Raw genomic sequence first — 20,905 nt, 5'->3', positions numbered from 1 at the left:
ACGTCTGATAATTCCTCATCTTGCGGTAAATCTAAATATGCTATCTCTTCTCTCTCTCTCTATCTCTCTCTCTCTCTCACACACACACACACAGATAGGGCTATACTCATGTACTGTACATTGTATGTACTGTACATACACAAACGCGAACGCACATTCTGAAGTTCATCGCGTAACGTTGGCGACATGCTGTCGCACAAGAATAAATACGATACGGAAGATAATGAGATAGTCATTGATACACACACAAGTTCACACCTGTGGAGTAACGATTAGTGCGTCCGACAGCGAAACCAGGTGGCCGGAGTTCGATTCCTGGTCGGGGCAAGTTACCTGGTTGAGATTTGTTCCGTTTTAAATCCTGGGTAACTTTCGGTGCTGAACCCCTGACGCATTTCACCGGCATTATCACCTTCATCTCATTGAGACGCTAAATAACCTAAGATGTTGATAAAGCGTCGTAAAATAACCTACTAAAATACATACATACATACATACATACATACATACATACATACATACATACATACATACATACATACATACATACATGCATGCATGCATACATACATACATACATACATACATACATACATACATACATACATACATACATACATACATAGAAACCCAACCATAGCCAATAGACTTTCAAAGCCATAGAAATCCTTAGCATGGTTTAGTTCTGAAGATAAGTAAATAAGTGTAACTAAATTCTGTTGAAACATGACTGTTTTATTGAAGTTTTTTATTTACGAAAATACAAAGGTAAATTTTACTCTTTCATTCCAATGATTATTACTCTTCATGTCGGTATTAATATGAATTTTAGCACGGCCGAAATGATTATAGCTTTATTTATTAATTTTTGTAGAAATTGAACGCCATTGTGAACTTGAGCTGAGCAGAAGAGAAAGAATAGGTGAGCTTTTATTTACCATTGGGATCCACTTCGATTTCGTGGCCACTTTACAAATAATTTATAACTGCATTACATTTCCTGCTTCGAACAAACCTGATCTACGAATTCAATTTGGCATTAGAAATGATTTCTTTCCTAAGAAGTCACATCTCAGCTCATTATGACATCATACTGCATCACACTGAGAAGTATGTGGTCATTTAGCGTCCAAAATACCACTGTTACATTTCATACTAGTCTTACGTACATGTTCCAAATACTACTATTCCATTAGATGTTAGTAGTATGTACCTGTTCTGAAATATCACTGTTCCATTGCAATAGTCTTACGTACATACCACCAGTGACGGCGATGAGGCATTCTGGTGGCGGTGCCAAAAACGAAAAAAGGTTGTACGCAAATTACCCTAGTGAAATTGATAATTTCGCAGTTCACGTTTGCATTATGTTAAATAAAACACATTAATTAAACCAGCTATCTTACCAGGTGTATAGTTAATAATGCAGCTAGTAACAGTTACAATAACATTTCCGAAACTAATAACGAAATTTACAGATACATATAATCAAAACTTTCACAGTATTTTTAGTCAAATACAAACAACTTTCATAACTAGTAAAATTACTAGCAAAAACACACGAGATAAACAGTGATGTAGATAATAAACAAACACTTTGCACTTTATTTAACAGGCGGATAAATCCAAGGCAGCGGCCTGAATAACACATGTTCATATCCTGCACAGATCTCATGTATCGTTAACAGAAGCATGGATACTATAGCAACAGTGTAGCGATATTTAGTTGCCGCAAAATAAAACAAATATTACACAACATTAACAAACAGTTTTACATAATATGAAAAAAATATTTATCTTTCTAAAAAGAACCATGACTGTCTCTGCGTTCAATATAGTTAAATAGATAATAATTTACACATTCAAATCCAAGTTATGTGCATTAGTTTTGAATTGGCAACATTACATTAATATTTGGCGCGGAACTTTAACTTGTGTTTCGTGCGGGAGATGATTCCCTTCCTAACGTCCCCAACAATCCTGCCATCTAGCGAAATTTTTGCATTGCCGTGCTCTAGCGGGCGGAATATTAACTACTGAGTCAAATTGAATTCGGCTCAAGTCTACCATAAGAAACGCATATAAACTAGAATCAGTAACCTTTTGTACAGTATTATATGGATGGAAGCAGTGCCACACAGAAGTGGCTCCAACGTTCGGAAAAACGCTGCAAGAGTGCGTCCGGATCTGTGCGCGCGCTCGTTCAAATGAAATACGAATAAAATGTGTAGAAATAAACTATTACAACTGCTTTCTAGGATATGATTTTTTGTTTCTTTCATTGGTGGTGCCATGGCACACTGGCCTTACCCCAAAAGCCGCCCCTGCATACCACTGTTCCATTACAATAGTCTTACTTACATACCCCTGTTCCATCAGTACCAGTCATAAGTACATGTTCCAAGATACCACTGTGCATCTGTGTAGTTACATATGGTACTGTTATTTCGGAACTGTTATCTGAAACCTAGCATCTTCAACGAACTGGAACAGTTGGAACTGTTAAGAGGCAATAACTTTTCCCATTTCTAAGCAGTAATGAACATCCCTCTTGAACTACCGCTGCATAATTATGACGTAGGCTGTCGCTTGCCGCATGAAAAGCCGATCGCTGTGTTTAATACTATTCCTGGTTGTGATAATTTATTTAATGTAATAATTTCTTTTTTTTTTTTTTAATTCTTGATTTTAAGTGGAGTCTGACAATATTGTCTCGTTTAACATGACTATCGAATGCAGAACCACGGGAAGTGATAATCTAACTGAACTTGCACCTCCCAGGATGTCCTAGTTTTTTGCGTTTACGGAGAGATGAGTTGCTGTGGTTTGTTATCACAGTGAGTCATTGCAGACAATGCATTGCAATGACGTGTCCTAGTGGAGGTACTCGCAGACTGCAAAGGTCATATTCTATATCGTGAGAGGTAGCGGAAAGACTTGTTACAAAATTATTAAACATAAGAGTTCCTGTACAGACTGTTTCACAATTTATGAGACCCACTTCAAAGAGTATTCAGGAACGGAATAAAAAGAACTTGTGTACCAAATCGTTTGATTCCAAGTTACAGTTGTTTTTGTTTTCCAGCAATAAAAACTTACATTTAAAGGGCGTTCTTAGAATTAATATATATTTGTATCTCCATATAATTCCTATAAAACTTCCATACTGGGATTTAAATCCGTTTAAAAATTTCAGGCTTCTCTCGAAATCGTTAGCAACTTGATCCAACGTACTGCGATAGTATTTTATCGTTCTCAATTGGTATTATTAGAATTGTAGTCTTGTAAAATACTGGTCCGGTAGTTTTGGTATAATACGAAAATTGGGTAGCCTATTCTGCTGTAAGAATGATCGTAGAATTGGTAGTATTGTTCAGAAAAGAAACTTGCTTGCAAGTATATAAATCGAAGTTTTTTTTTTTTCTTAATTAAGAGTTACAGAATCATACAACAACCAACTGAAGTCTTGTAGAAAACTCAAATAGGGCTCTAGGAAGGTTATGAGTGTTGTAACTGAGGAGTGCTCTGCAATAACGAGGTATGTACAGTAGTGGCAAAAAAACCGGACTGACCCTTGGTAGCTGATTTCAGAGTCACAGATTCAAATTTTGCTAGTCACAAAACACATCCATCTTATATAATTAACTGTAACAATGAAATTTATTGCATTTGTTCGATTCTTACCGTCTTTTGTTTCCTTCAGTGCCTCAAACGTACAGACGAAAAAACTCTGAGAGTTTTATTTTCATCTGGCATCAATATTACATCGGCAAAGATAACTGCGTATCTTTACATTAAATAGCAGTACATACCTCTGGCTTCACTATCCATATTGAACTTACCACAGTTTGACACAATACACAGCAGAGGATTCTTTTGTATCAGCTACAAGGGTCGGTCCGGTTTTTTTTCCACTACTGTACACATACGTCTGTAAAGTCGCCGCCATTACAAATATAAAGCAAATGCACTTATCTTGCTGTTCCATCACTTAGGTGACGAGTATGCAATGTCTTACTGCTTATACACAGCTCATAATATGACCACAGTCTACTATATACAGTCACGAAGCTTGAGTTTTGAGGGTGACGGTACTATTTTGCATTGCCTGTAATGAGGCGATATTAGCGATCTTAGTGGTGAGCAACTATCTAATGTTTGCATATTTACTACGTATTTAGCTTCGCGACTGTATATACTAGACTGTGATATGACTATGTCGCAGTTTCGTTACGTAGACAGTAGAGGGCTCTAGTGTTGGTGCAGGCGTTCATACGTCACTGAAGGGAGCAGAAAGTAATATCAGAAGCTTTTCGAAGATGTACATAGGTCAGAAGCACTAGATTCTGAATGTGATGAATCCGAGCTGGAATACTGGCTGATGATATAAAATATTCCTTCGTAAAGTGATCAAATCAATGTGAAGAAAACGTTTTGGAAACAATACTGTAATAATACTCATAAGGTGATGCAAGTACCTAGCACCGAACACTGGACTCGATCATGAAATTTGGATTCAGGCCATTCAACCTCGGAGAAAACTAAGTGTAGCCTGCTATACTTAGCTTATGCCTTATGTTGCCCTACAGGAATCTAACCGCTATTATATTGTCACCAAACCTCCCGTAATACTTTTCTTCTTACTTTTCAACTGTACAGTCCATGAAAGCTCTTCGCCTATCCTTTTTGATTGAGTAATAAATATTTATACGAAATAGGGTCGTTAGTCCCACGCTGATCCCGTAACAAGATAATTTGAGGGGGTCAGAAGCAAAGGGGTATAAGTGCACTTAAGTTATTTTTGAGAAAATTTGGTTGAAAATATTTAGGCTTTCGTAAATTCCGTGAACTTGTTTATTTAAATTTTAGTGTGTGATGTATTTAAATATATACCCTTACTTACTTACTTACTTACTTACTTACTTACTTACTTACTTACTTACTTACTTACTTACTTACTTACTTACTTACTTACTTACTTACTTACTTACTTACTTACTTACTTACTTACTTACTGGCTTTTAAGGAACCCGGAGGTTCATTGCCACCCTCACATAAGTCCGCCATTGGTCCCTATCCTGAGCAAGATTAATCCATTCTCTATCATATCCCACCTCCCTCAAATCCATTTTAATATTATCTTCCCATCTACGTCTAGGCCTCCCTAAAGGTCTTTTTCCCTCCGGCCTCCCAACTAACACTCTTTATGCATTTCTGGATTCGCCCATACGTGCTACATGCCCTGCCCATCTCAAACGTCTGGATTTAATATTCCTAATTATGTCAGGTGAAGAATACAATGCGTGCAGTTCTGTGTTGTGTAACTTTCTCCATTCTCCTGTAACTTCATCCCTCTTAGCCCCAAATATTTTCCTAAGAACCTTATTCTCAAACACTCTTAACCTACGTTCCTCTCTCAAAGTGAGAGTCCAAATTTCACAACCATAAAGAACAACCGGTAATATAACTGTTTTATAAATTCTAACTTTCAGATTTTTTGACAGCAGACTGGATGATAGAAGCTTCTGAACCGAATAATAACAGGCATTTCCCATATTTATTCTGTGTTTAATTTCCTCCCGAGTATCATTTATATTTGTTACTGTTGCTCCAAGATATTTGAACTTCTCCACCTCTTCAAAAGATAAATTTCCAGTTTTTATATTTCCATTTCGTACAATATTCTCGTCACGAGACATAATCATATACTTGTCTTTTCGGGATCCGCTTCCAAACCTATCTCTTTATTTGCTTCCAGTAAAATTCCCGTGTTTTCCCTAATTGTTTGTGGATTTTCTCCTAACATATTCACGTCATCCTCATAGACAAGCAGCTGATGTAACCCGTTCAATTCGAAACCCTCTTTGTTATCCTGGACTTTCCTAATGAAATATATACCCTTTGTCACTAAAATGTTAATTGCTTCAGCTTGCCCTGGATGCACTTAATTCATGTTCTTAGAAATGTCACTTGTACTCCTTTGCTTCTGACTTCCTCATTTGTGATCAAGGTTTCCTGCACCGAACTTCGAAGAGCTAACTTCTCACAATACAATGCAGTAATGGGTGGTTTTGTTCTTTATTGGGTATTTTTTATTTCCGCGGTATCCACCATATCTGGCGGGCATCCCCGATGGTACTCGATGGGAGACCAGAAAGTCCACAAGGACATAATACTCTTAATATTAATTAAAATGGTGAATATTTTAAGATCCTGAAGAAAAAACTTTGAATCTGTGGTACCACGCAGCAGGAGAGCTTCTTATGACGAAAACAGTGTGCCATTCCGGTGTAGTCACTTAAAATCTGAAAGAAGTTATAATAGGCACTCGCATAGAAAACACTGCATAGATCAAACCTGCGATATCCCAGTCCATAATCAGACCCCCTACTAAATGATTAAAATCCATTCTTCTAACTCAATAGGTATTAAAGTTCTCACCTCAAATGTAAAATATTTTGCACATTAAAAATATTTATTCAATAGAATTTTTGGTCAAGTTTTAGTACCCTACTGCCACTTCCAACGGACTCCTAACGAATTTTCACACGTTTATCACTGGGATTGAGGCGCTGGAAATCAATTTAGAACACTTTTATCTCAGCCACGACACATTTCAATTTTTATTGTACAATATAAATGCAATTATCACTACAATGACACAATAATTCTTGCAGATAACACAGAAACAACTTCGAAAACGTAATTAACAGAGTCGCAGTTTACTTCACTTCCACTAGATGGACTCAGAATTCCAGCAGACGATATGGTACAGGTGTAGCAGGGATGCCAATATCGGCAAACGAAATGAAACTGTGAGGAATGTTACAACAGGTGTGCTAAACGTTAGGAATGTTACAATAGGTGTGTAGCACGTTAGGTTAGGTTAGGTTAGGTTAGGTTAGGTGTGTAAGATAATATGAATGGTTACCACAGTTGGCGACACTGCAATCATTCTCCCACTCCACCTCAAATAACGTCACAACGACGAAATATGGCCGCCTTCTTCCTTCAGGTACGACGATTTTCCTATATAAGTAAGGAACCTATTTAGGGCGGGTTGGGTGGGACCACAGCTCTCCCAGTGATCACATCGAGTTTCTACTACTCCACACTACAAAACTACGGTATTTTCAGTGTTTGTTTTTAATTCCCTATACTGGCAGTACCGAACTAAAACTTCACAGAATTTTTAGTCTTCAGTCTTCAAAATTTAAAATATTTTAGAAAGTCATCGTAACTATATTTCCTTTTTCAGTTTTAAATATTATGGGAATAATAAATTTGTCAGAAGTGGGATTCGAACCCACGCCCCCATGCGACCTGAACGCAGCGCCTTAGACCGCTCGGCCATCCTGACAGCTAAAAAAAATAGTTCTTTATTGACTGTTTACTATATTTCCATTTTCAGTTTTAAATATTAAAAGAATAATAAATTTGTCAGAAGTGGGATTCGAACCCACGCCCACAGAGTGGACTGCGACCTGAACGCAGCGCCTTAGACCGCTCGGCCATCCTGACAGTTGAAAATAACTCTAGTGACTGTTTACTATATTTCCATTTTAAGTTTTAAACATTAAGAGAATAATAAATTTGTCAGAAGTGGGATTCGAACCCACGCCCACAGAGTGGACTGCGACCTGAACGCAGCGCCTTAGACCGCTCGGCCATCCTGACAGTTGAAGAATAACTCTCTATTGACTGTTTACACTTTCATTCTCCTCCACTTAATGTGTTGAATCTTCTTGGCTTGTTACCAACTTCGAGATAATTTGTTCTCCTTTCTAGCCAGGGAGCGACCGTCAAATCTGTTTCGTTTAAGTTTCTAATTTAGCACTAGTTCAAGAAGTACCTGCTGTAATTCTTAAACTATGTGTGTATCAGTCTTGTTTCTGTTTCTCTGTTCTATTATATTGATATTGATATTGATATTGATATTGATATTGATATTGATATTGATATATTTATTTCTACAATTCTTATTTGGTAATGGGTCGCCACCACATCTCTGTATTCGTGCTCCCCATTACCTTCTAATTACAATCAACTTTCATTGACGTGTGCAGTCATCTTGTTACCTCTATCACTATAATGCATACTCTCAATTTGCTTTCTAACCTCTCCCCTTAAAATGTTCCCTTCTTTCTAATGAACACCTCACCATTTTTATTGTTTGCTTATATTTGAAGTACTTCCTATCGTCTAAAATTTCCCTAATTTTGAACTAACTTTTACTAACACTATTTAATCATACTCATTCACTTTCATCACTAATTTACAATCAGTTCTACCTCTCCTCACTTTTGTCATCACTCTTATCCCCTATTTCCCCATTAGACACTGAATCACATGTTTATTTTGTTAAACTTTTCCCTTTCACCCCGATAAATTTTCCGTTTGCCACTATTTTTGTAAGTCAACTCAACCTTCATTTGTAAATTTACATTAAAATACTTGCTGTCTTCCTATCATTTCAATTTCTCTGATTGTACGCTAACTTAGTCGACACTCCAATATTAGTAACAATTCTATTATATAAAACATGCCTAATTTTCTTCGAATGAGGTACTATCACAGTCTAGCATATACAGTCACGAAGCTCAATACGTAGTAAATATGCATCCATAGATAGTTGCTAACCACTAGGATCGCTAATATCGCCTCATTACAGATAATGCGAAATATTACCGGCACAGTCTATTGTTCCTAGCACCCTCACAACTCAAGCTTCGTGACTGTATATACTAGACTGTGGTACTATCTCAACTTATTTTATGATTTAAAATTATTGCGTATGTAGCTCGTAGCGTCAGAACATTCCTGCTGACTCGATTTTTTTAATTGACATGCGCTATAGAGTAAAACTTTTGTTTAATCGAAGTAAAGGAATCTGACCCTATTTCGGATATGTAAAATTTCGGATAATAATATGATAATAATACCGTATATCATATGACTACCTATTTTTTTTTATTTCATGAGTACAGTACATAGTATAGGCTAACTTCTAAATTTATTTACAAAAATTCAGTTACATGACTTACACGTTTCGGTTAAGGGAGGCAATAGTTGAAAATTCCATTTTATATATATTTAAGCTAGAGTCTTGATTTTTTTCTATGCATATTCCTATTGATATCAGTAATGACATGTTTAAATTTCATCTTTACAGGTTGAGTAGTTTAAGAGTTATTCAAATAATAATAATAATAATAATAATAATAATAATAATAATAATAATAATAATAATAATAATAATAATAATAATAATAATAATAATAATGCATATAGGCCTATTAAATTTTTTTCATCTCCCCCAAACTTTAAGCATCATGTCTGAAACTTTTTACAGTAACTTTGATCTCTTTAAAAAGTTTATAGTTTCTCACATTTTTTAGTTTTATCTTGTAAAAATAGTGTTGAGGAAAATTAAACATAGTCATATTAAAAATAAAATTTACAGAGTACAAGCAAACATTTTATTTTTTTATTCAAAAATTATTTTCTTTTTTGAAAAAAAAATGCCAACATGAATTTCTTAAGTGTAATAATAATGATGATAATAATAATAATAATAATAATAATAATAATAATAATAATAATAATAATAGTTTTATTTTCCCTGGCAGAGTTAAGGCCATCAGGCCTTCTCTTCCACTCAACCAGGATCAAATCACATACAGAAAAATACATACCGGTATACAAATATTAACTTAAAAATAATAATAAACATAATTAAGTAAAAAAGAGAGTTTGAATATATATACGCAATCAGTATTAACTTTAAAATAACAATAATCATCATCATCATCATCATCATCATCATATCCGTCACGTATTAGACCCTACAGGATTTGTTACGGTCTCATGCCAGCGCTTTCGTGGTCTTCCCAATTTCCTCTTTCCTCTTGGTACATAAGTAAGAATCTGTTTAGGCCATCTAGTGCGATCCATCCTTTCGACATGTTTTTTGCACTGAAGTCGGTATTGGTGAACAAAATTAACTATAGGATCCATTTTGAGTTCCTGCAATATGTCCACATTTTTACGGTGTTCCAGCAAAGAGCATCCCGCTGTTCGTCTCATGAACCTCATTTCAGCTGTCGTCAGCCTTTGCTCATCAGCTTTTCTGATTGTCCATGCCTCGCTACCGTAAGTTTTATATACCTTTAGCCTTGTATGTTTCTGAACATGGGATGATTTGAAGACGGTGTTAATGACGCCAGTGATTTTTATAAATTTAGATATTTTGTTCGACATATTTTCATCACTGATGTAAGAGAGGTTATAACCTAAATAGTTAAATGAATTAACACGTTCAATTAAATTATTATTTATCATGATCTTACTTGGAATTGGATTCTCTCCCGAAAATGCCATGACATTTGTTTTCTCTTTTGAGATTTCCATATTGAAATCTGAGGCGGTTATTTGCAAATTATAAATGGCTCTTTGTAAAGCATCCTCTGTTTTAGCGATAATACCCTGATCGTCGGCAAATATTAGTGTATCGAGAACAATAATAAAAAATATATATAATATATAATAAAATATATTATATATATAATAAAAAAGATACTGAATATATAATCACAAACAGGAAAATACATTCTAGTATACAAGTATTAACTAAAAAAAAATAATACATATGAATATAATCTCACAGCTAAAGGAATAGTAGAATTAGTATGATCAGCACAGCACGTGTTACATTGAAACAATGACAATTACCTAGGTATTAGTGTTAATGGAAAAATAAAGTAATGACTGTGTAAAATAATAAGTATAGGCTTACTTTAAAAAAAAACATGCAGTAAAAATTTCAGCTTTCTAGCATAAAGTTTGTCTAATGCAATGTGAATGCAGAGATGTGGACAAAAAAAGTACAGGAAAAAGAGTTGAAAAGTTTCCATGCACTTCAAACTTACTGAGCGCAGCCTTTTCAAAGATGGCGTAATTAATTACACAACCGCCGCAGGTTCTAAAAACTTGTCGGAGTGTGAAGTAGGCATCGTAGCTTCAATTAAAAAAAAAAGGTGATATTTGGTCAAAATTAGAAAATTTTTACCCATTCCCTACATAAATCCGTTTTCGGTTGTCGGCTGTTTGGTTAACAGAGGTTTCACTATGCTAGTAATACAACATAAATTTTAAAAATATTTGTCAGGAGTGGGATTCGAACCCACGCCCACAGAGTGGACTGCGACCTGAACGCAGCGCCTTAGACCGCTCGGCCATCCTGACACAAGATCTCAATACTTCTGTATCAATATCTATAACTGGAACATAAATACGATGAAAATCTTAAAGAATGTCATTAATTGATACAAATCTTCTTGTTACTTGATTACACAAGAATTAAAAGATGAAACTTCGATCTCATTTACACACCACACACTGATGGAAAAACCTATCTACCTAATTATAATATCAATTTTTGTTTTCCACCTGTGCTTATCTTAATATTTGGATTTATATGAACTTTTTCGACACTCGGTGTGTGTCATCTTCAGATATGGGGTCTATGTCATTGTGTGTTGTGAGGACCTAGCTTCTTAATTATGTTGTGGGTTGTTCACTTGTGTATGACCTTTCATGATTTCTTAATTTAGCTAAAATTACTATAAGCAGTGTGTGGTTGGTTGTTATGATTCTGTTAAATTCTATCTTTTGAAAACCCATATAGGACAATAGAAAATTATGTTAAAACCATTATTACACATAAATATAAACAAGTAAAATATATACACTATAAAAACACTGTAAAACACTGTATAACTATATCACTTTTATCACATATATGGTTGGCTGTGTTGGCCTGTTATATCGTTCAAAAATGGGGTTGTTTTACTGTTCTTGGTAAAAACTGTCTTTTTGACGCACTTTCACTGATTTTTCCATAGTATTGTGTGTTGGAGTTTTTGATGTTGTTCAAATTGACTACTGTAAATCGTGGATGCTGTTATTGAGTACTTAGACGTATATAATACAAGCTATTTTCTGTTGAGTCCGCTGTCTAGTATGGCCATGCGTGTCTGCAACAATTTACTTTATATTAATAGATTGAATTAAGACGATTTTGTTTTTTATTAAGTTGGAATCTATCGCGTACAAATGAGCCCGCCATTCTAGTCTCAGCCATGGCACCACATAGGAACACTCCAACATCAGCTAAAATCGTAAGTATTTTCCATACAACATTTTTACGCGATAGATTCCAACTTAATAAAAAACAAAATCGTCTTAATTAAATCTATTAATATAAAGTAAATTGTTGCAGACACGCATGGCCATACTAGACAGCGGACTCAACAGAAAATGGCTTGTATTATATACGTCTAAGTACTCGATAACAGCATCCACGATTTACAGTAATCAACTTGAACAACATCAAAAACTCCAACACACAATACTATGGAAAATCAGTGAAAGTGCGTCAAAAAGACAGTTTTTACCAAGAACAGTAAAACAACCCCATTTTTTAACGATATAACAGACCAACACAGCCAACCATATATGTGATAAAAGTGATATAGTTATACAGTTTTTTACAGTGTTTTTATAGTGTATATATTTTACTTGTTTATATTTATGTGTAATAATGGTTTTAACATAATTTTCTATTGTCCTATATGGGTTTTCAAAAGATAGAATTTAACAGAATCATAACAACCAACCACACACTGCTTATAGTAATTTTAGCTAAATTAAGAAATCATGAAAGGTCATACACAAGTGAACAACCCACAACATAATTAAGAAGCTAGGTCTTCACAACACACAATGACATAGACCCCATATCTGAAGATGACACACACCGAGTGTCGAAAACGTTCATATAAATCCAAATATTAAGATAAGCACAGGTGGAAAACAAAAATTGATATTATAATACAGTGAGCTTATCGGCATCTCCAAAATGAAACTATCTACCTAAGTCAATGAATACAGGGTGTAAAAAATATATGTTACAAGGCTCCGTAGTAGATAGATGGGTAGGCTATCATGTGATCATATTTGGTTAATAAACCCATGTCCAGAAATGCTTTGTTTACGTGCTAGCGTCTCTGAAATTTGGAAAAGGACGTAGGCAGTACGGATCACAAAAGCTAGGAAAAAAGTATAAAAGACATTGAAAAGGAAATTGCACCCATATCCAGAGACTCTTTGTTTACGCGCTAGAGCCTCCGAAACGGGAGGGGTATGACTGTAGGTAAACAAACCATTAGACTCCGCGATGTGGTTCCAGCATGATGGCGCTCCAGCACATTTCGATCATGAGGAAAGTGGCCACTTGAATGACAACTTTGGCAACAGATGGATTGGACGTGATGGCCCAATAGCCTGGCCCCCTCGCTCACCTGACCTGACACCATAGGATTTCTTTTTCTAAATTAAGCAAAGTCCCTTTCGATTAATTCATATTAATATTTAAATCTACATGTCTACTTCTTTTAAAAAATCACGACACTTGCGTTTTGAAATAAGTACTTACACACTGCAATGCGAACTTGCGAAGAGACAGTATTTAGTATAACTATTCAGTATCGAGAACCGGATATAGATTGCATTAATCTTCAATTTAAGTGAAAGAATTTTGTTTTTACTTCCTAGTTAATTGGTCTGACATCTGCAACACACATGTTATTTCGTTCACTTCTAAGGACAGAGGATTCGCCGCCCATTGTTGTAATCTGCTTGCAAGTAATTTTTATGACCAGTATTTCCTTTCCCAAATGTGCAAAAATCTCTAAGTTCGAAAAATTCCCGATCATTCAAAAATAGGTGGCTTAGTCACAGACACTTGCTACACAGATATTATTTTATGCTCGACCATGCCGAAATGTAGTAATTATACACCTGGTAGCAGCCCTTTAATGGACCTCATTAAAGTACACCTATTCATTAAAGTTCAGGTGTTCCACCAATCAGAAAACACCACTGTAGCAATATGAAAGCGCAAGTATCGATTATTCTCGGATACGCAATCGAAGGACAACTAGCGAAACGTCACGGAGGCTGGAAATCCAATACCGTCCCAGAAGGTTCTGTTACTATAATAATTAGCGTTAATTGTAATTAATATTCAAATAAATTCAATTTGTCATTTCGTTTTTCAATGTCTAAATCAATTTCAAGGTTATATCAAGATTCATGTTTATTTTACTCTCTAGATTATATCAAGGTCAATGACATTTGTTTCTCGGCAAAAATCAATACTTTCGCGTCTGCGCACATCTCACAATTTACGAAATATTGCACAAGGTCAGTTCCGCTCCCCAGTCAGATAAGAATAACATGAATACTTATGAATAATTTCAAGTTAGAAATATGGTCAAGCATAAAAAGTCGTATGAAAATTATGAAACTCGCTTGCGCTCGTTTCATAAACATACTCGCATCTTAATTACTACCATTATAGGCTCGTTGCATAATGTACTATAATTACATTTTAGAATCTACGGATTAAGAGACTATCTGGATCTGCACTTTTCGACACAATCACGAATATTATTCTCACAAGAATATTTCCACTATAAACTACTCATTCGTCAAAAACGCATAGAAAAGTAAAATCCAGGAGAATATCTAGCGGCCCGCTGTAATCGATGCCAAGGCCCAGTACCGGGTTGCAGCCCAGAGGTTGAGAAACACAAGAAATAAAAGAGTGAACCATATCATATCGATGACAGCAACGATATCGAAACCAAATAACAACCTAAATATCAAGAAACAGTCAACAAATGACATCGGACTTCATGAACCTAGTTTTTTATTAAAGAGATAGATTCATATTAAGTTGTATTAACACGTTTCTTAGGCATTTTTAGCTCGGGTTTCCGGTGGATGATCAGCGCTTTTCATATTCATAAACTAGTGTTAGCGATAGGATATGATTTGAATTCTGTACTAGTAACCAGTGGATAGCCGGGGCTAGCTTAGTACGCTCGTAGCGCGTGCTGCGAAATGTTTATGAATAGCACCCATAGAGTATTACAAGTCTAAGCTTTTATAGAGCCCAATAATGCCTTATTTGATGTTAGAACCTATTTTAGCGTAAGCCCTATTCATAATACAGGCTCTTCTTCTTTCTTTCCTTTGTAACGATTATTTCCTATTTGGAATATGAGACAACTTGCTTCTGGTCACATTTTACATTCTTGGTTGCTGTGTGATTGGTACTTTGGAAATTGCAGGGTAAGGAGTTTTTTTTAGCAATTTTACCTTATAGCTCATTATAGGGAGAAATTTAGCTCAGCACCCGAACTAATTGGAGAAAATGTAGCCTATGCGAAATACTAGAAAATATTCTTCAGAAGAATTCTGGACTTAACGATTTCAATTCAGCAGCGAATGTTTTGTCGAGGAATGTAACCAACTTTGAAAATGTGACTTTCTAGTACAAGAAATTCCAAAACTCCTCCTACGACATCTTAAGGCATTAAGCGTTCGTTTTCTGCAGACAAACTTGAAGGCAAAAATAGTGTAAATTTCCTCTCGAAGTTACTGGTTATGTATTGCGACTGCAATTATGAAAAGTACATGTGGTTAAAATGAATGATCTTAATGTAAATTCAGGGAACAAAATAATCCTTCAGCTTTCCTTCATCACTGCGAACTTTCATTCCATCTCATACACAGAACGTTGATTGCATAATGTAGGTCGACCGGGTGGCGCGCGACAGGCACGAAGGCTATGAAACAGACGGCAAACCATCTCCTCCACGTTCGGCAGTCCAGTTAAATCTCTCTGTAAGAGTGGTTGTGTTGCGTATTATTCTTCTGACTGTGTTGGTGAAGTGTTTAGATTTAGATTTAGGAGTGGTGTTTTGTTGTTGTTGCTATGTGAAATGGTAATAGGAAATTTTCTTGCAAATAGTCTTTTTACAGTTCCTCAATCACTCTTTTTCAGTTAAGTCTCTACCGTGAAAATCCTTTGCTGTACTATAAATTTCAATTGTACCATGTGAGCAAGCTAATCTAAACACTTCACTAACACAACCAGAAGAATAACACGCAATCTAGCTTCAACACAACCATTCCTACAGAGTGACTAAACTGGACTGTCAAGCGTGCGGGAGAAGGTTTTCCACGTATTTTATGACCTTCGTGCCTGTCGCGCGCCGCCCGGTCTACCTACATTATGTAAGCGAACGCTCTGTATCTCTATACAAACAGCTAGCGAAATACAGTATTGTTTAATGAAATTTCTGAAGGACAATAATTTTATAAGGAACTTAATACTCAACTAAGTGTAGTAGGTATGAGATATTTATTAATTTTAAGTGAGATGTGTTGAAAGGTCATTTTAGAAGTTATTATTTTCACAGCCTATTTTAAATTTTTAAAGCCAATATTATAGTTTCAGTCAGTCTATTTAGGCATCTCAAATCTAATTCTTAGCCTATATGTCGAATAATCCTACAAAAAGTATAAGTATGACGAAACAATTCTTTTTATAATATTACAATTAATACTTGTAAGCTTACAATATAAAATACAATATTAGGTACGTAAGAATAACTTAGGTTATGTTTATGGATCGCATAGATATCGCGGTAATGTCATCGATTTCGTTATTAAGCATACATGTAGAACTCATGGCTTTCCCTGTAGTGGATAATGGAAAAGTAAAATCTTATGTCAGAAGTGGGATTCGAACCCACGCCCACAAAGTGGACTGCGACCTAAACGCAGCGCCTTAGACCGCTCGGCCATCCTGACAATGCGAACAGCTCTCTAAATTGATGTATTGTGTAAATCAAAGGCTGATCCCAGACACGTGACAGACCGGGAAATCGACTCATAGAAGGAATAAAAAAAATCCTTTCTTTCTTTTTTCTCGATATCGGAGAGGCTAAAAACTAATATCCCATTATCACCTCAGAAATCAGTTTCCTGCAGCAGTACAGTTTTTTCCCTCTACTTTGCACAACGAGAAATTAAAAACGCATGCCAGAAGTGGGATTCGAACCCACGCCCACAGAGTGGACTGCGACCTGCGGCCTGTTTCACAATGTTTACAATCTTTGTATATTGTAAACTTTGCTTGTAAATTGTAAACTTCTGTTTCACAAGCTTTATTTGTAATGTTGAACTTTACAAAGGAAATCAAATCTTTACAAATTAAATTTTGCTCACTTTACAAGTATTCTGTTTCACAATGAAGGGTAATTTTACAAACATGTAAATTTTACTTGTAAAATTAGCACATTTTCTACAATACCTCTGAGATGTGTAAAGTTTAATAATGCAACATATTATGAATAAATACAATAAAGAAATATTTATTAAATTAATTTTTGACTAACTGGATAATATTAAAAATTAAAGTAAAGTAGTTTTGATGTTATTAAGGAACTGTAATGACTCAGACGAAGATATTGAATTTAGGCCTAATGAAACGAAGACGTATGCGTAAAATTCTCCGGCCAAGAATTAATAACACGCTCGTATTATTGTATTTATTTATTTATTTTATTGGGTTATTTTACGACGCTGTATCAACATCTAGGTTATTTAGCGTCTGAATAATATGAAGGTGATAATTCCAGTGAAATGAGTCCGGGGTCCAACACCGAAAGTTACCCAGCATTTGCTCGTATTGGCTTGAGGGAAAACCCCGGATAAAACCTCAACCAGGTAACTTGCCCCGACCGGGATTCGAACCTGGGCCACCTGGTTTCGCAGCCAGACGCGCTGACGTATCATTGTATGAATTTAATGAAAGGTTTCGAATGAGTCCCGCGCTATACTTCAGAACACCGCTTAAGTATTTATATACGAAGACTGTGTTTAATAAATACTCGCACTTAGAAAAGAAGTTCCCTGCACAAAAAAAAATAATAATAATTCAATAATGCAATAACGACACTAACGCGGTATTCTGAAGTCGTTTCGAGTCCCGTTTCGCTGGAATCTCTCCTACAAGATATGGGACATCATATCCAACATTCAAAAGGGAAAAGTAATGCCCTAACCTCAAAGCTAGAACTGTATTGTTTTGCATTGGTTGCATATTAGCTGTCAGTTTCGTGCGTTAGCAGATAAGCACGGAATTTCTAAGATATCAGTGTGCAAAAGTGCCCGCAGGGTAGTTGATGTTGTTAAAAGACTTAAATTCGGGACAGGTTTTTGATCACCAAAATGTTATTTACTATAGCATAGAATTTTTACGCTACTGCTGGGATCACTATTGTTTGTGACGTTATGGATGCAACATTAATAAATACTGATGGTTCAACACAAAAAGTAAACCTGATTTTGTGGTTAGACATCGTAATTATTTCATCAATTGCATATTTGTACGTCGACCAAATCTCTTATTTACTTATTCGACTGAATTTGGTGCTAACTTTGGCCATTTAAGTGATAGACGTATTGGCATACTCGACCAATCACATCACATGAAACTCCATTGTCGCCAATATATAAAAATCTAAATACTTTTAATTTTCTTTAACAATACTTTATATTTTCTATATGAATCAGTAAGCTTAGAATAATCTATTTTAGTACAAAATATAAACATATGTATCGATAGTAGCAAAAATACAGCGACTTTAGCCTGCTCCTTAGCGATTTTTGTAAACTGTGGTTGGCGATATTTTGTAACCAATAATGCGCATTTGTAAGTTTCTTTAGCTGATTTTGTAAAGTTCGTCAAACTTTACAAATTAATAAGATATTGTGAAACACAGTTTACAGCATTTGTAATCTTTTACTTGTTATTTGAAAATTGTTAATTTGTAATTTGTGAAGATTGTAAATTGTGAAACGGGCCCGTGAAACGGGCCTTAGACCTCTCGGCCATCCTGACAATAAAGAACGATGCATTTAAATTAATGTGTTGTCGAAATCAAAGGCTGATCCCAGCCACGTGGAAGACCGGGAAAGCGACTCATAAAAGGAATAACAAAATCCTTTTTTTCTTTTTTCTCGATTTCGGAGAGGCTAAAAACGAATATCCCATTGTCACCGCAAAAATCAGTTTCCTGCAACAGTGCAGTTTTTTCCCTGTACTTTGCACAATGAGAAATTAAAAATGTATGTCAGGAGTGGGATTCGAACCCACGCCCACAGAGTGGACTGCGACCTGAACGCAGCGCCTTGGACCGCTCGGCCATCCTGACAATGAGAACAAGACATCTAAATTAATGTATTGTCTAAATCAAAGGCTGTTCACAGACACGTGGAGAACCGTGAAATCGACTCACAGAAGGAATAAAAAAAAATCTTTCTTTTTTTTTCTCGATATCGGGGAGGCTAAAAACGAATATCCCATTATCACCTCAGAAATCATTTTCCTGTAGCACCACAGTTTTTCCCTCGGTCAAGTTTTAGTACCCTACGGCCACTTCCAACGGACGAATATTCACATGTTTATCACTGGGATTGTGGCGCTGGAAATCAATTTAGAACACTTTTATCTCAGCCACGACACATTTCAATTTTTATTGTACAATATAAATGAATTATTACTACAATGACACAATAATTCTTGCAGATAACACAGAAACAACTTCGGAAACGTAATTAACAGAGTCGCAGTTTCACTTCACTTCCACTAGATGGACTCAGAATTCCAGCAGACGATATAGTACAGGTGTAGCAGGGATGCCAATATCGGCAAACGAAATGAAACTGTGAGGAATGTTACAACAGGTGTGCTAAACGTTAGGAATGTTACAGTCCACACCTGTGGAGTACCGGTCTGCGCGTCTGACTGCGAAACCAGATGGCCCGGGTTCGAATCCTGGTGGGGCAAGTTATCTGGTTGAATTTTTTTCCAGGGTTTTCCCTCAACCCAATACGAGCAAATGCTGAGTAACTTTCGGTGCTGGACCTCGGACTCATTTCACCGGCATTATCACCTTCATATCATTCAGACGCTAAATAACCTCGATGTTGATACAGCGTCGTAAAATAACCCAATAAAATAAAAATAAAAAAGGAATGTTACAATAGGTGTGTAGCACGTTAGGTTAGGTTAGGTTAGGTTTTGTTAGGTGTGTAAGATAATATGAATGGTTACCATAGTTAGCGACACGGTAATCATTCTCCCACTCCACTTCAAATAACGTCACAACGACGAAATATGGCCGCCTTCTTCCTTCAAGTACAAATATCTGTAGGCTTACCAGAGATGTATTCCAATCCACAATAATTATCACTTATTACTCTCTGGAAGCATTAAAGCTAATCCACAGTCTTAAGTTTAGCTTTAATGCTTCCAGAGAGTAATAAGTGATAATTATTGTGGATTGGAATTCATCTCTGGTAAGCCTACAGATATTTGTCCGACTTACATCATATGTTGTTCGTCGTGGGTTGGGCGGCACCACAGCTCTCCCAGTGATCACATCTAGTTTCTACTACTCTACACTACAAAACTAAGGTATTTTCAGTGTTTGTTTTTAATTTCCTATACTGACAATACATTAATAAAACTTCACCTTTCTCTCTCCTTTGCACAATCAGAAATTAAAAACGTATGTCAGAAGTGGGATTCGAACCCACGCCCACAGAGTGGACTGCGACCTGAACGCAGCGCCTTAGACCGCTCGGCCATCCTGACATTGAGAGAAACCGCTCCAAATTAATATACTATCTACAAAGACGTTATCTCAACTGTTTGCTATGACAAAACGATAACTGAATTCCACTACAGGCCTGTTTTTAAGGAATGTTTAATATTATACTTCAAACAACTTTTTACTTTTCACCAAAATGTTTTCCGTGAAGTGGATGACATCAAATATCTGTTTTATGTTTTAGGGAATGTATTCGTTTTCTCTGTCTCCAATACCTGATCTCTGTCGCTCTCTGACTGAAATCCACAGTCTTAAGTTTAGCTTTAATGCTTCCAGAGAGTAATAAGTGATAATTATTGTGGATTGGAATT

The 20,905-nt window shown here is 35.8% G+C and overlaps 7 non-coding genes across 7 annotated transcripts; all 7 read right to left on the bottom strand.

Annotated features, from left to right (window-relative positions):
- Positions 1-7,285: 7,285 nt before the first annotated feature.
- Positions 7,286-7,360, bottom strand: TRNAL-CAG (transfer RNA leucine (anticodon CAG)). Its single transcript has one exon. It is a non-coding gene; the product is annotated as a tRNA-Leu (tRNA).
- A 78-nt stretch (positions 7,361-7,438) lies between these two features.
- Positions 7,439-7,521, bottom strand: TRNAL-CAG (transfer RNA leucine (anticodon CAG)). The gene has a single exon. It is a non-coding gene; the product is annotated as a tRNA-Leu (tRNA).
- Positions 7,522-7,594: 73 nt separating this feature from the next.
- On the bottom strand, positions 7,595-7,677 carry TRNAL-CAG (transfer RNA leucine (anticodon CAG)). Its single transcript has one exon. It is a non-coding gene; the product is annotated as a tRNA-Leu (tRNA).
- Positions 7,678-11,161: 3,484 nt separating this feature from the next.
- Positions 11,162-11,244, bottom strand: TRNAL-CAG (transfer RNA leucine (anticodon CAG)). The gene has a single exon. It is a non-coding gene; the product is annotated as a tRNA-Leu (tRNA).
- A 5,398-nt stretch (positions 11,245-16,642) lies between these two features.
- Positions 16,643-16,725, bottom strand: TRNAL-UAG (transfer RNA leucine (anticodon UAG)). The gene has a single exon. It is a non-coding gene; the product is annotated as a tRNA-Leu (tRNA).
- A 2,325-nt stretch (positions 16,726-19,050) lies between these two features.
- TRNAL-CAG (transfer RNA leucine (anticodon CAG)) lies at positions 19,051-19,133 on the bottom strand. Its single transcript has one exon. It is a non-coding gene; the product is annotated as a tRNA-Leu (tRNA).
- Positions 19,134-20,495: 1,362 nt separating this feature from the next.
- On the bottom strand, positions 20,496-20,578 carry TRNAL-CAG (transfer RNA leucine (anticodon CAG)). The gene has a single exon. It is a non-coding gene; the product is annotated as a tRNA-Leu (tRNA).
- Positions 20,579-20,905: the final 327 nt, after the last annotated feature.

This window comes from Periplaneta americana, chromosome 4 (genome assembly GCF_040183065.1).
Source record: "Periplaneta americana isolate PAMFEO1 chromosome 4, P.americana_PAMFEO1_priV1, whole genome shotgun sequence".
NCBI classification, from domain to species: Eukaryota; Metazoa; Arthropoda; class Insecta; order Blattodea; family Blattidae; genus Periplaneta; species Periplaneta americana.
This window is presented reverse-complemented; position numbering and strand designations above follow the sequence as displayed.